The sequence below is a fragment of the Solanum verrucosum genome, unplaced genomic scaffold (genome assembly GCF_900185275.1).
Source record: "Solanum verrucosum unplaced genomic scaffold, falcon-dt-bn FXZP01000284.1, whole genome shotgun sequence".
NCBI lineage: Eukaryota > Viridiplantae > Streptophyta > Magnoliopsida > Solanales > Solanaceae > Solanum > Solanum verrucosum.
In genome coordinates, this window is record NW_026019936.1 from 1,869,777 (window position 1) to 1,886,978 (window position 17,202).

The 17,202-nt window shown below is 30.6% G+C and overlaps 2 pseudogenes; one reads left to right on the top strand and one right to left on the bottom strand.

Moving 5' to 3' along the window:
* Window positions 1-826: 826 nt before the first annotated feature.
* On the bottom strand, window positions 827-2,774 carry LOC125837900 (probable inactive 2-oxoglutarate-dependent dioxygenase AOP2; annotated as a pseudogene).
* Window positions 2,775-8,437: 5,663 nt separating this feature from the next.
* On the top strand, window positions 8,438-16,043 carry LOC125835785 (linoleate 13S-lipoxygenase 2-1, chloroplastic-like; annotated as a pseudogene).
* Window positions 16,044-17,202: the final 1,159 nt, after the last annotated feature.

Sequence of the window (17,202 nt, forward strand, 5' to 3'; positions counted from 1 at the left end):
ATGATTTAATAATATATTGTGTTGTGTTGTGTTGTATTGGTGAATACAAGTGGTTAAATATTTTGAAGTAATGTTTGGATGCTTATTGCTTATGATTCTATGATGTATTGTTGTTGATGTTATTGAGCATTTTAATATTAGAAATTAAAATATTAAGTGCATGATATATAATTAGTAGGCATAAATTGGAGAAAATGGTGACATAATTCTTTGTAACTCATAATAGTGATCGGATCATCATTATTATTTTCGCTATATAATGATGAGAAGTCTTATGATAATAATAATGATCAATGATCAATTTGGTGTGGTCGCGTCATTATCTTTATCTCTTCGTAAACATCATTTTTTCTGTGCTTATTATTTAATAATCCTAATTTATCTTTTACCTTACTTTTTTTTGTAATAACTCTATCTAGTATTTTAAAAAAAATATAATATTGTATATTTATTCTTTAAATTACTAATGTGGTAATGACGAAAAATAATAAAATATATCCATATGGTGTATTCATCAAAATGATATAATATAATACAACACAATACAATATGTTATGAAACCATGGGCAATAACCATCCAAATATAAATTAAAAATATTCAACCGCTCATATGTTTTATTCATCAAAACAACATAGTACAACACAACACAATACAATACAATACAACACAACACAACACAACACAACAAAATACAATACAATACAATACTTTACTCAATCATATGTAATAACCATCCAAATATAAATTCAAAATATTCAACCAGTCATCTGATACATTTTATTCATCAAAACAATACATAAATAAATTTTCATAGCTATTAAATTTTTAAAGACCACAATAATTCTTGACACCCAATCCATTTTTAGCACCTAACATAATATATTTATTAAATTCAGGCAACTTAACAGGCTTGAGCATTAAAGGGTGTTCTTCATCCACTAATTCTTTTGAGACCTTCAAAGTATAATCTGGATATGGGAAAGAAAATAATTAAATAGATAATCTATCTTTGTCTCCTTTTGTTACAACCCTATGTTGAGCAGATATTAATCGATCATTTGTCCATGCCTGTATAAATTCACATCATCAACACATAAAAAGTATATATAACAAATTATTTATTTTAATTATTAATTAATGAACAAAAAGATTGACTTAAATTTCCTCTGAAGAAAGAAAATTTTAAATTAATAAGATAATAACAAGACAATTATAAAAAAAGACTATGATAGTTAATTTTGGTATCATTTTCAATTTTCCAGAAAAGAGATATGTTATTCCAACTAATATTAAGATTTAGTAATTTCTGTGGATTGTAGTTGGGATCAAATAAAATAAGACAGGTTGATGCATAAAATATTTGACGTTCACATAGGGTTTGGAGAAAGGACAGCACTTTAAGGGATGTTAGTTAGGTAAACAATTTAATCTAATACAAATATTAGTGATTTCTTTCACACGGACCGAGCCTGCATCATGATCTATAAATCACACACAAACATTTTTTTTTCGTTGCTTCAAAACTCTTCTAATTTTAGCTTCTAGTTGGGCTTGAATAATCAATCATACAAAAAAAATCTCTATTTCTTTTATTCTCCTCTACTATAGCAACAAACCACCCCACACACACAAAAAAAAAAAAGAGTTAAGCGTCAAAAATACATATAGATAAAAAGTTTAGGCGTATTTTTGACTCCTGTAATCAAAAATAAATAATAACTTACCATGAAAACATCTGCTGACAAAACAATATAGGAATTTGGTGAAGTATGATTGAGCTCAATCCACTCTCCATTTTTGTAGAGAACTTGCAATCCATTTTGATTTTGTTTAATTATGGTCAAGTAGGAACTATCTGTGTGGGAAGGTAATGCTGATTTATTCTCATTTTCACCTTTAATTACCTTGTAATTAGTAATTCTTGACATAAAAACATTGGAATTTAAGAATTCATCAATGTAATTTTTTAGCCAGAGACTCTCCAAAACCATATTTTTCATCATGTCATTCAATTCCATAATTTGCTCGAAGTAGGACTTTATCACATTGCTGCCAAATTAAAACATACAAAACTTATATAAATAGTAATGCAATATTAATTGTGATACTACTCAAAATTATGTAAGAAATACACTTAATATATATGTATATATACCTAGTATACGTATCTATGCGATGTGCAGATAATATTAAAATGTTATTTTTAATCATTTTAGATTGTGATATCTTGTTCGATCGAGCATGTTAAATCATGTCCAACTGTTGCATTGTTCCTCAATGAAATGTACTCCCCTCCATCCCTTCCCATAATCATAACCAATTCTATATGAATAGCGACAATGAATCATGTGATTAGATTGTTAAAAGAAGTAATAATGCATGCATACCTAAAATTAGGGTTTCCATTAGACCAAAAGGTATTGGAAAATGTTTCAACACTATTTAGGAGGACCAAATCAACAGAGCTCACACTACCATAGAGTGGAATTTGGCCATCATAGATATGAAAGGGTTTCTCTCTATATTCTATCAATTTGGACAATGGAAAATCAAATACTTCTTTTAAAGTATCAAACATGCACTCTCTGATTTCATTTGGAACTTTGTCATATATTGCTTCACAACAACCAAATTCTTGTAAGGCTTCAAAAACTTGAAATTTTGTTGATTCCCATTGTAGAGTGTTTGGTTTAAGCTCAGATTTGCAAAAATCTATGGTGGGAATCTTAACTTGGGTAGATGCCATTTGAGGAATATTTAGGATATTATCAATAAACAAGGATATTACTTCACTCTCTTTCTTCACTTATTTATAAGAGGGAATATGAGGAGCTTCCCACCAATTTCAAAAATAGTATTACTATTCAATGGACATATTTATTATGGAAAAATTACATAAATACACAACTTATTTTATCGTATTTTCTAAAATTTTCTATCATTTGAAAAAATTACAAAAATTTCTACTCGCTCCTATTCTCGGATACATCACTTTACGCAATGTATCAGGACGCTGAGTGATGTATCCAAAATCGAGATGCGATATATCGAGACGTTGAGGATGTATCCAAAACTGGGACGCGATGGACGTTTTGGGATGTATCCGGATTCCACCAAATTTAAGGAACTTTTGTATTTTGAAAGAAAGTAGGTATATTATGTAATTAGTTCTTAACACTATAAGATTTGTGTAAAATTTCCCAAATATTTTAGGTCAAATTATGTGAAATGTGAGACCATTAGGTTTACTTTAGCTTTCTTAGCCCTCATCTTCTTTAAAATTTAACATTCCGCAAATGTGAATCATTTGAAGCAAATTATATATCAAAAAACTTATTATACGATTAAATATAACATGTAACAAGACTTTGCTCTAATTTCCACTTACTAACAATATAATTACTTAAATACACAACTTATTTTTATCATAATTTCTAAAATTTTCTATCATTTGAAAATATTACAAAAATATCTACTCACTCCTATTCACGGATACATCACTTTATGCAATGTATCGGGACATACGTGACGTATCGGGATGTTGAGTGATGTATCGGGACGTACGCGATGTATTGGGATGTTGAGTGATGTATCTGGCCGTACACGGTGTATCGAGACGTACGCGATGTATCAGGACGTTGAGTGATGTATCCGTAATCGAGATGCGATATATCGAGATGTTGGGGGATGTATCCGAAATTGAGACACGATGTATCGGGACGTTTTGGGATATCGTATCAGGATTCCACCAAATTTAAGGAATTTTTGTAATTTGAAAAAAAATACAAATATTATGTAAATTAGCTCTTAACACTGTAAGATTTGTGTAAGGTTCCAAATATTTTTAAGGCAAATTATGTGAAATGTGAGCCCATTAGGTTTACTTTAGCTTTTTTAGCCCCTCATCTTCTTTATGTTGATGTTGCTTCTTTGTTCTTAGTCTGCCTCTTATTTTCCTTCTTTAAAATTTAACATACCGCAAATGTGAATCATTTGAAGAAAATTATATATCAAAAAACTTGTTATACAGTTAAATATAACATATAACAAGACTTTGCTCTAATTTCCACTTACTAACAATATAGCGAATTATATATATCAAGCAAATTATTTATTCTGATAATTTATTAATTTTTAAATTTATTTTACTTGTTATATGATTAAATATAATATATTTACTTTTAAAAAGAATGTCAGTATATGTAGTGGATCCACTTACTAACAATGAAGACTTTGCTCTAATTTCCTCCATATATTTCACCTTTGAATATATGGTGGAGGTTGAAGAGTAAGTAATTATTATGTGCAACCATGTGTTGTATTAATTTGCCTGGTTTCTGTCTCGTGAAGGTTTAAGCTTATTAGTGTCGATTATTAATTGTATTTTTATAATTTTTATCATATGTTATTTATTGTAAATTAATTATTATACTATTTTGATGTTAAGTAAACTATGAGATACGAGTGCTCATAAGAATAGCTTCATATCATGAGGGTGATATTCATAATTTTATAGAGTAAAATTGAGATTAATGGGCTAAATGCCATTTGAGGAATATTTAAGATATTATCAAAGAGAAAAAAGAAACAAGAAAGACTTCAAAGTTTCTTTTAGGTACACTTTACTTTACTCTCTTTCTTCACTTATTAATAAGAGGGAAAATGAAGAGCTTCCCATCACTTTCAAAAATAGTATTACTCCAATGGGCATATTTATTTTGGAAAAATTATCTAAATACACAGCTTGTTTTACTATATTTTTTTAAAATTTTCCATCATTTGAAAAAATTACAAAAATATTTACATACGTGATGTATCGAGACGTTGAATGATGTATCAGAAATTGAGATGTGATATATCGAGACGTTGACAAATGTATTCGAAACCAAAACACTATGTATCGGTAGGGGTGTCAATGGTACGGTTCGGTCGGTTATTTTTTAAAAATTATGAAATCCCAATTTTTTGGGTATTTTATAATATATAACCAAAATTAGATTTTTTAAAACCCCAATCATATAGGTTTCTCTTCGGTATCGGTACAATTCGGTTAATTTTTGATTTTTTTTACTCTTAAAATATCACCTCAAAATATACTACTATTAAAATATTTAATTCACAAATAAGTTCTTGAAGAAGCACTTTAATTCTTCATCAAGAAGACAAGAATGTAAAACCTTGTTGCCGTATTGTTTGATCTAAAACATTTAATAGGAGTGTCTACATATGTTTTGTTGTATTGTTTGATAGAGCATATCTATTACAATATCTTTTAATTGTAAACTCAATTAAGTAAAGACTAATTAAAGAGCAAAGACTAAAATTAAAGTCGTCTAGTCACCAGAGGCCTAGGACCTATCTTATATTTATATTTGAAAAATGTTATAAATATATTCTATATTTAAATTTAACATATTGTTAAAGTATAAATTATATTTACATACATGTAAGGTTATTCAGTTCAGTTCAGGAATTTTTCAGTTTTTTTCATAAATTAAAAAGATCATCCCAATTGTTCGGGATGGTTATAAACTTAAATAAAAGTCCACAATTTTATTGAAAAATAACATAAATCGGTTCGGTTTGGTTAGGTACTCTCTTTGTCCCAATTTATATGACTCACTTTTCTTTTTAGCAGCCAGTTCCAAAATAATGACACATTTTTATATTTTGTAATAATATAAATTTAAAATGTCCATTTTATTCTTGATAAAATAATTTATAACCACACAAATATCTATGATTAATTTTAAACCACAAGTTTCAAAAGTCTTTCATTCTTAAACTTTGTGTGAGATCATATATATTGTTGGTGTGACATTTTTTAATATTAATAAAAATATATTATATGTCACATTATATATCATGTTATGTCTATTAATGGACATTACATTTGTGCCTCTTTACTCTTATCAATTGTGGAAGAAAGTGGTCATTAGTTTTTAGTAACTTATGTAACCACCAACTCTTCATTTCACCCATTATTCTATCTTTAAGTCTTGTAACTTATGTAACATTTGGGCCATTCATTTGGAAAATTTACTACCCATTATCTTCCTATTCATTGCAAAGGAAGAATTCATCACCTATAAATAGTGTGGTCTTCCTTGTGTTGGAGGAAGTAGAGACAACAAGAGATCTCAAGAAAGATGAGAAGTGTGAAATAATATTTCTAAGTCTTCAACTATATTCACTATATACAAAAGAGAGTATTTATATATGTTGAAGGAAGGTGTTCTTTTTGTGGAGCTTTGGACTCTTCAACTAATCCGGAGTTGTTTGAGTTGTACGACGTTGTTGGGCTGTTGTATCCTGGAGGGGACAAGTCAAGAGTATTACTGCTGGATCGGTGTAGATTATGTCACAGTGGGCTTGAATCTCCTTAAATAGAGCGAGATATCCGTGTCTCAGCCTAAAAATTTGTTTATTCATTTTTGTCATTTTATTTTCAACTGTAATATTTTTTATTTGTGGTATATTACACCAACATATACTTTATCACATCAATTGAAATGAAGAAAATAATTAACTTTTCTCACTACAAGAAAATAATATGTGTCATGCCATCCGACGTGATTACATTACCATCATCAATAGGAATTCCACTTAACAATAAGGACTTCAAGACAGTGGAGTAAAAATGAAAAATAAAAAATAAAAAATAAAAATATATTAATAATGTCTTAAATTTGTCAATAATTTTTTTTAGATATTCAAACAGTCAAACTATGTCATGGTCTAGTCTAGAAGTATTTCAATCAAACACTTTTGAATTAGCACTGGATTATTTGATAATTTAATTAGTTACGAGCTATTTAGTGATTGATTAACAACTAATTAGCAATAAATCTTGTAGCTGATTTCATGATTTCTAGTAGTGTCTACTTAATGGACGTTTGAGAACATGCATGCGCACACTTTTTTTTTTCTTCAAATTTTGAGCTAAAAGTGTTTAGATATACCTAATCATGTGTTTAGATGTCAACTCAAACATACCATAATTATAGTATATTAAATATAATTCATTGATAAATATTGATTAATGTAGTCCACCTAATAGTGGCAAATGAATGGATTGATTTCAATGAATAAAATAGTTCTATTATATTTTAAGTGAGTTTTATCATTTTAAAATATTTATTTTAAACGTCATATTCAAAACTGATAAACCACAATACCATAGAGAGACTAGAAAAAAAAAAAGGCACGTACAACATCATGTGTTTAATAACTAATAAGGAAATCACAATAACACGTGAAAAACAAGTCAAACTGAATAATCATATCATATATATATATATATATATTATTACTTGATGAGATTGCCCGTGCAGAGCACAGACCTAATTTTTTTGCATTCTAGTGTCATTTTTCTTTCATATCCAAGAAATTGAAGCATGCATATCTTACATTTTATTGAGAAATCCAGGGAAAATGCATAAGTACCCCCAACCTATGCCCGAAATCTCAGAGACACGCTTATACTATAAGGTCTTATTACCCTCTCGAACTTATTTTATAAATAATTTTCTACCCCTTTTCGGCCTACGTGGCACTATCTTCTGGGCCCAGCGCGTGTTGACAATTTTTTCAAGTTATCTGGTTGATAGTGCCAAGTAGGCCGAAAATGGGTAGAAAATTATTTATAAAATAAGTTCGGAGGTAATAGGACCTTCGTATAGTATAAGTGTGTCTCTTAGATTTCGGGCATAGGTTGGGGTACTTATGCATTTTCCCTGAAATCAATAAAATAGTAGTAGACACAAATATTATCAATTGTACAATCACAAATATCTAATAAACTGAAAGAGATATATTCAATAACTAATTAGCACAAATAGGTAACCATGATCATCACATGAAAATAAGTAGATTAAGCACAATATGATGGCCTAATTTTACCATATTAAAGAACAAATACAAAACAACTTTAAAGCTGGAGCATTTTATCTTACAGTCCCATTTCAGTTGAACAATGTTTATTTGCTTCTTTACTTTCAACATTATTCACAAGTGTTGTTCATTCTTAGTATCATATGAGCTCTATTGATTTAGTAAAGTTATGTTTCAAAAGGAATTGTATGAAAGTTCTCATGTATTGCTAGCTCGTTAATTATTGATTGAAATATTATTTGAGCTAAAATATATACTAATAGAACTAATTATGAACTAATTCATGGTTAATTCATTAGTAAATTGCTTCATACCTAACATAATTTTATCCGTCGTAAATCCAGGAATGGCCATTGAAGAGCAAGCTAGACCCTAAGGTGTATGGACCTCCTGAATCAGCAATCATAAAAGAGCTAATTGAACTAGAAATTGGAGGATTATGACTGTTAAAGAGGTATATATAAACATATCATTTTTATTTATTTTTCATTTGTGAAAAAAATTATATTTTTTTATTTGTTTGTGGACAGACGATATCTGGTCATGGTCAGAACGTTAGTTTAATCTTCTTTTTTTTTTTTTTGCACGAATGGCCTTTCTTGAGGCCATTCTTTAAATTATCATGTCCCCCAATAGCTCAATGGGCTAAATTTGTCTTTAAAAGAAAAGATTCATTCAACTATTATTAAAGACGGAAATTTAGTTTGTTGAACTAAAAGGGATACATGATTTAAACAGTAGTACTAGAACTTATTCCCAATGGGCAACAAATGTCATTTTTTTAAAAAAAAATGTTAAGAGAGGGTAAAAAATTCAAGATTGTCCCTTAGGGTAAAGTATTCTTTTTTTTTTTTTAATCATTTTAATTCTTGAGCTACACATAACCGCGTAGGCAATTCAACAAAAGAAGTTGTTCATCTTAGATTATCATGATTTGCTATTGCCATATGTGAACAAAGTGAATTAACTCAAAGGGACAATACTTTATGGATCAAGAACTTTGTTCTTCTTGACACCTGATGGCACATTGAGACCTTTGGCAATTGAGCTATCACATCACCTAAAAGATATTTACAAATAAGTCTTCTTAAGACATCGAATTTATTATAATCTTGAAGATAAGACAAGTTATTTGTTATATTAAGTAGAAGTGATCACTTGATGATGACAATGCATATAACTTGAACTCTTTGCTAACTGACTCCTTACATTATAGTACTCTATCACGATGTAGTGTAAAGACTTTTTTTTTATACTATCAAGTCATCTACCGATAAGTTTTCTTGAAAATAAGACAGGTTACCTGTTACAACAAGGAACAAGGAGATGTGACTTGATGGTGTATAAATTCCTTAAACTGATGCACGATGCATATAACTTAAACTCTTTGCTAACCGACTCCTTACATTTCTCGATATCTTAGTAATTTTGATTTTGAAAATTTTATGGCTAGTTTTTTTTTTTGTACCAAAATTTTTCAGGCTAAGAACTCATTGTTGTACAGAGCCATATATTATTGCAACAAATAGGCAACTAGGTGCAAAGCATCCAATATATAGATTGTTGCAACCTCATTTTAGATACACAATGGAGATAAATGCCTTAGCTAGAGAAGCACTTATTAATGCTAATGGTATTATTGAGAGTTCATTTTTCCTAGGCAAGTATGCAATTGAGTTGAGTTCTATTGCCTATGGTGCTGAATGGAGATTTGATCATGAGGCACTCCCACAAAACCTTATTAGTAGGTAAGAACTCACTAATCTTCTATTATTCTAATTTGATTCGGTGTTTGGTATCTGTTTTGGGACCCTACTTTAGGGGTAAAGCGCTCTCAATTGAATCGACTCGATTCACAACTAGGGTAGAATTCGAGACATGAGGTTAAAGATGGAAGGGTGCTAACAACTCTACCACAACTTTTATTGATCACTAATCTTCTTCTTTTTTTGTTTCCACCTGATGTTTGGGGTATGCTTTGGGAAAAGATTAATTCGAATTTGTATCAGGATATCCCATTTTGGTAGTTAAATGTTCCCAATCAACGTCACCTCCATTCACAATGGTCGAAATTGAGACCTCTGATTACCAATCTGGCGGTATTTACCATCCTATCACTAACTTTGATGGACACTAATCCTTTGTTAAGTTTTATTTTTTGAGTATAGATTGATGTAGTTGTACTAATAGGGTATATATTTATACGATCAGATCAATTATACGGAATTTACAAATGAATCTTTAGAAAATGAGTCTTGATTATCAAAAGCCGGGATGTAGACATGTTGTATCGTACATTGGTACGATACAACAAGGGAGATTAAGAATCTACTATATATATACGGTATAACTTTTTGACCCCCCTGCTTCAACTAACAAATTATTTTGTGCAAAATAAACAGGGGATTGGCAGAGGAAGATCCAAATGCACCACATGGATTGAAACTAACAATAGAAGATTACCCTTTTGCTAATGATGGTTTAGTAATTAGTACTTTGGGACATACTTAAACAATGGGTAACAAATTATGTAAACCATTATTATCCACAAACAAATCTCATTGAATCTGATAAAACTCCAAGCTTGGTGGTCAGCGATTAAAAATGTTTGACATGGTGACAAGAAAAATGAGCCATGGTGGCCAGAGTTTAAAACCCTGAATGACTTAATTGGTATTGTCACAACAATAATTTGTGTAACTTCTGGCAACCATGCAGCTGTTAACTTTGGCCAATACAGCTATGCAGGTGCACACACCTTACCTTTTTTGCTTTACTTCAAATTTTTAGTTTATTTGTACCATCGGTGTATATAAGTTAAATAAAGGTCATATTAGGAGTAACGGTAAAGTTATCTTTGCTCAACCTATAGGTCACGTGTTTGTGCTGGGAAATCAGTCACTAATGTTTGTGTCAGGATAAGTTCTTTAGCCCTTTAGGGTACAACCCTCTTTTGAACCCTATGTGAATGTAGGATGCTTCGGGCATCGAACTAATCTTTAGTGTATATGAAGTTAAGTCATATACACCAGGCCATCCACTCTACCTTAATATCTTCAAAATGAAAACTCATTTTTCTACTTATATTATTTACACTACATATCTACATATATGTCCTCAATATTGTATTGGTTTGAACTGTTTTTCCTTGAGCTGAGAGTCTTATCGCAAAACATGCGTTCTTCAATTTCTGAGATCTGCACACACTCTATCCTTCATAGATCCTACTTTGTGGGACTACTATACTAGTTAAAAGATGCTAGCATATATGTCCTAAACCTTTCAATTAAACTAAGTAGATAGATTGTTTTCGATAGCCGCGCTCTCGACTCTCATCATACATACATGTCCTCCTAAATTCTTGAAATATTAATTAACTATTCTATTCCAAATAGGCCAACAATTGCTAGATCAAAAATGCCAACTGAGGATCCAACAGCTGAAGAATGGGAGTGGTTCATGAATAAACCTGAGGAGGCACTACTAAGATGCTTCCCTGAACAAATTCAAGCAACAAAAGTAATGGCAATTTTGGATGTCTTATCAAACCATTCACCAGATGAAGAACATATTGGTGAAAAAATTGAGCCTTATTGGGCTGAGGACCCCATAATTAACGCGGTCGTTCGAGGTGTTTTCGGGGAAATGGAAGGAGCTTGAAGGGATTATTGATGCTAGAAATGCTGATTGTTACTTGATGAATAGAAATGGAGCTGGAGTTATGCCTTGTGAATTATTGAAACCATATTCTGGACCTGGAGTTACTGGAAAAGGTGTACCTTATAGCATTTCCATTTGATTTTGTGTGTGTGTGTGTGTAAAAGACATGAATTTTATAATAATGTTTCATATGTAATAAAAATGATGCTATATCCATCACATGTGCTAGTTCCTTTTTTCTTGAGAGGTGCGTACGCAGTTTTATCTCGAGAAGTTGTTTTCGAAAGACCGTCGGCTCAAGTAAAACATACTAAAAAACAAGCATGTAAAACAACCACAGTAGCGAAGAAACCATGCTGAAAAAAATTAATAAGAGAACAAGCAGCAACGACAAATAATACGATAAATGAAGCAAATGAAACAACAGGTATTACTAATGTCGAAGAATAAATTAGTGGGAGAGTAATAATAACACTACCAACTAACCCTTCTACCCTTATCCTCGACTTCTATATCTTTCTACGTAGGATCATGTCTTTAGTAAGCCACAAAGCCATGTTATACCTAATCACCTTTTTCTTAGACCTTTTCAACCAACCTATAGTAGGTTGTAGAAGGGAAGACAAGATCCAAAAATATTGGTGAGAACAAGGCTAGTCAAGACAAGGAAGAGACACAAATATACATTTTAACTTGGCTTCACCTGACAGTTATGTCCTACAACTTTGAGTATGCACAAATAGATATTTAAACCTGTATACAATTGAACAAATAGACACATTCATCCTACTTTTGCGTCCTACATGACAATTTTGTGTCGTATGTGTATTACGCCACCTAGAATGGGTGTATCTACTAGTTCAATTTATATAAGTTTAAGTGTCTACTTGTGCACACACAAAATTGGAGGGCATAAGTACCAATTGAAGCCAAGTTAAAGGTATATTTATGTATTATGTCCAAACAAAATGTTACATATAGTATAGGTCTAAGTAGGGTGTGTTTGATACGAAGACAAATATTTTTCAATTTTTTTATTTCATTGATAATTCACGTGAGATATACTATTTTCTTATACTATAATCCCATTATTATGTCTCCGGAATTTCCCAAGCAAACTATTTGAAATGTCAAAGATAAGATTTGTGGACACAAACACCACCATTTAGAAATGTCAAAAAATAAGTCAAAAAATTCTGATTTTATTTAATTTAGGAAATGTCAAAACTTCATTTTCATATTATATATAGCCTCACCACATATTATTTTCTATTAATTGGTCCCCATACCAACAAGTAGCAAGCTACCAAACTTATTCTTGACCTTTAAGAACTTGGCCAAAACATTCATTTTCATATAGTATGATATGCAAAAAAATCATTTTTCCTATGTTAAATTGCAAAGAAATATCATTTTGATATGTTTCTATCTATCTAAAAATATATTTTCTTTGTTAACTTAATTTCTAAAAATCTATCTAAAAGTGTGGTATCAAAGTAGACACAAAGGTTTTGAATTTAAGTCTCAACGTCACCCATTCAAAAAAATATCTTTATGTGCTCGGTCCATGAAAAAAATTAGGCTCGAATGTGAGAGAACACGTTGAGAAATAATATAATTAAATAAATAATTGTGTGTTCTCCCTAGCACCTTTACTTTTGGGTGAGATGATCGCATTCTTCAAATTATATAGTAGACTGACAGTGTAATTTTGTTATCAACTGTCCGTGGGAGTAGTTAATCTTTATTATCTTCGACTAAAATAGGTGAAGTCTAAGTCTTCCGCCCCTGCTAGCACGGGCCCATTATTTTAGTATTTTTTTATTTTAATTTAATTATCTGATAGGTAGAATTTAGAAAATTGATTAAATTTTAATATGATTTTGAGATATTTAAGTTGTTAATTACTTTTTGTTTGTGCAAATTTAATGTGAAGAGGTCCATTAAGATGTCCATAATTAAAGTATATTTTATCATTGATCATTGAATTTTTACTCAAAGTAGTTACAAGATATAAACAAATATTACCAACATTCAAAATAATAAAGCAATAACTAAAGAATATGAATTTAAAATTAAAAGTCATAGCTAAAATGGATTCCATAATTTCAAAAAATTACACACTAATTAAATTAAAGTAGAACAAAAGAGATAAATTTTTTAATTTTTTTTCGAAACATGACGTACCTGTTTCAGCGTGAAGTCTTGAATTTAAAACTAAAAGTCATAGCTTAAACGGATTCCATAAAAGAGAAAAATTATACAGTAATTATTTAGAACAAAAGGAATTATTTTTTTAATTTTTTTTTCCGAAACACGTTGAAGCAGGCACGTCTCTCTTAGCTAGTATTCATGGCCTCAAGCCGGAACCTATACAATCATTCAAAATACGTGAATATTCTATAATACTGTTTTTTTTATTCTAGAAAAAATTCTGAGTTTGAAATGGTCGAGGAAAAACAATATTGTTCAATATCATTAATAACTTATTAAAAATTTGTTAATTATGACGTCACAATATACAAAATTCAAAATTTATGATGTTATAATACTGTTTTTTTTTTTTTAAAAAATAAAAATAAAACAAGTCCATTGAAAAATAGGCTGGTCACCAAAATATCTTATGGAAGGTTCATGCCATTGAGGATTTTAATAAATAAATAAAAAAAAATGAAATATTAAGTTAACCCCACATAAAATACGTCACTTCCTTTTAGGACTGTGATTTTAAAAAGAAAAAAATATTTGATTTGTAAATCTATATTTTATAAAAAGAAATCTATATTTTAAAATTTTACAGAAAATAATCCTTTGTTAAGTTTTATTTTTGAGTATAGATTGATGTAGTACCAATGGGGTAAATAATATTTATACAATCAGATCAATTATATCAATTATATGGTTATTTACAAATGAATCCATAAAAAATGAGTCTTAATTATCAAAAATCGGAATGTAGACATGTTGTATCGTACATTGGTACAATACAACAAGGGAGATTAAGAATCTACTATATTTATAGTATAACTTTCTACACCCTGCTTCCACTAACAAGTTATTTTGTGCAAAATATACAGGGGATTGGCAGAGGAAGATCCAAATGCACCACATGGATTGAGACTAACAATAGAAGATTACCCTTTTGCTAATGATGGTTTAGTACTTTGGGACATACTTAAACAATGGGTAACAAATTATGTAAACCATTATTATCCACAAACAAATCTCATTGAATCTGATGAAGAACTCCAAGCTTGGTGGTGGTCAGAGATTAAAAATGTTTGACATGGTGACAAGAAAAATGAGCCATGGTGGCCAGAGTTAAAAACCCTAAATGACTTAATTGGTACTGTCACAACAATAATTTGGGTAACTTCTGGCCACCATGCAGCTGTTAACTTTGGCCAATACAGCTATGCAGGTGCACACACCTTACCTTTTTTGCTTTACTTCAAATTTTTAGTTTATTCGTACTGTCGGTGTATATAAGTTAAATAAAGGTGATATTAGGAGTAACGGTAAAGTTATCTTTGCTCAACCTATAGGTCACGTGTTTGTGCTGGGAAATCAGTCACTAATGTTTGTGTCAGGATAAGTTGTTTAGCCCTTTAGGGTACAACCCTTTTTTGGACCCTATGTGAATGTAGGATGCTCCGGGCATCAAACTGATCTTTAGTTTATATGAAGTTAAGTCATATACACCGGACCATCCACTCTACCTTAATATCTTCAAATTAAAATGAAAACTCCTTTTTCTACTTATATTATTTATACTACATATCTACATATATGTCCTCAATATTGTATTGGTTTGAACTGTTTTTCCTTAAGCTGAGGGTCTTATCGCAAAACAAATGTTCTTCAACTTTTGAGATCTGCATACACTCTATCCTTCATAGACCTACTTTGTGGGACTACACCACTAGTTAAAAGATGCTAGCATATATGTCCTAAACCTACAAATTAAACTAGGTAGATAGATTGTTTTCGATAGCCGCGCGCTCGGCTCTCATCATACATACATGTCCTCTTAAATTCTTGAAATATTAACTATTCTATTGCATATGTAGGCTACTTTCCAAATAGGCCAACAATTGCTAGATCAAAAATGCCAACTGAGGATCCAACAAATGAAGAATGGGAGTGGTTCTTGAATAAACCTGAGGAGGCACTACTAAAATGCTTCCCTTCACAAATTCAAGCAACAAAAGTAATGGCAATTTTGGATGTCTTATCAAACCATTCACCAGATGAAGAATATATTGGTGAAAAAATTGAGCCTTATTGGGCAGAGGACCCCGTAATTAATGCGGCGTTCGAGGTGTTTTCGGGGAAATTGGTGGAGCTTGAAGGTATAATTGACGCTAGAAATGTTGATTGTAACTTGATGAATAGAAATGGAGCTGGAGTTTTGCCTTATGAATTATTGGAACCATATTCTGGACCTGGAGTTACTGGAAAAGGTGTACCTTATAGTATTTCCATTTGATTTTGTGTGTGCGTAAAAGACAAGAATTTTATAATAATGTTTCATATGTAATAAAAATGATGTTATATCAATCATATGTTCTAGTTCCTTTTTTCTTTTGCAAATGCTCATAGAAACAACTACAGTAGCGAAGAAATCATGCTGAAAATAATTAATAAGAGAACAAGTAGCAACGACAAATAATACGATAAATGAAGCAAATGAAACAACAGGTAACACTAAAGTCGAAGAATAAAATAGTGGGAGAGTAATAATAACACTACCAACTAACCCTTCTATCCTTATCCTCGATTTCTATATCTTTCTATCTAATAAGCCATAGAGCCATGTTATACCTAATCACCTTTTTCTTGGACCTTTTCAACCAACCTATAGTGGGTTGTAGAAGGGAAGACAAGATCCAAAAATATTGGTGAGAACAAGGCTAGTCAAGACAAGGAAGAGACACAAATATACATTTTAACTTGGCTTCACCTGACAGCTATGCCCTACAATTTTGAGTATGCATAAATAGACATTTAAACCTGTATAAAATTGAACAAATAGACACATTCATCCTACTTTTGCGTCCTACATGACAATTTTGTGTCCTATGTGTATTATGTCACCTAGAATGTGTGTATCTACTAGTTCAATTTATATAAGTTTAAGTGTCTACTTGTGCACACACAAAGTTTGGGGGCATAAATACCAATTGAAGCCAAGTTAAAGGTATATTTATGTATTATGTCCAAAACAAAATGTTACATATAGTATAGGTCTAAGTATGGTGTGTTTGGTACGAAGACAAATATTTTTCAATTTTTTTATTTCACTGACAATTCACATGAGATATACTATTTTCTTATACTATAATCCCATTATTATATCTCCGGAATTTCCCAAGCAAACTATTTGAAATGTGAAAGATAAGATTTGTGGAGGACACAAACACCACCATTTAGAATGTCAAAAAATTCGGATTTTATTTAATTTAGGAAATGTCAAAAGTTCATTTTCATATTATAGCCTCAGCACATATTATTTTCTATTAATTGGTCCACAAACCAACAAGTAGCTAGCAAGCTACCAAACTTATTTTTGACCTTTATGAACTATTGCCAAAACATTCATTTTCATCTAATATAATAGGCAAAAAATTCATTTTTCGTATGTTAAA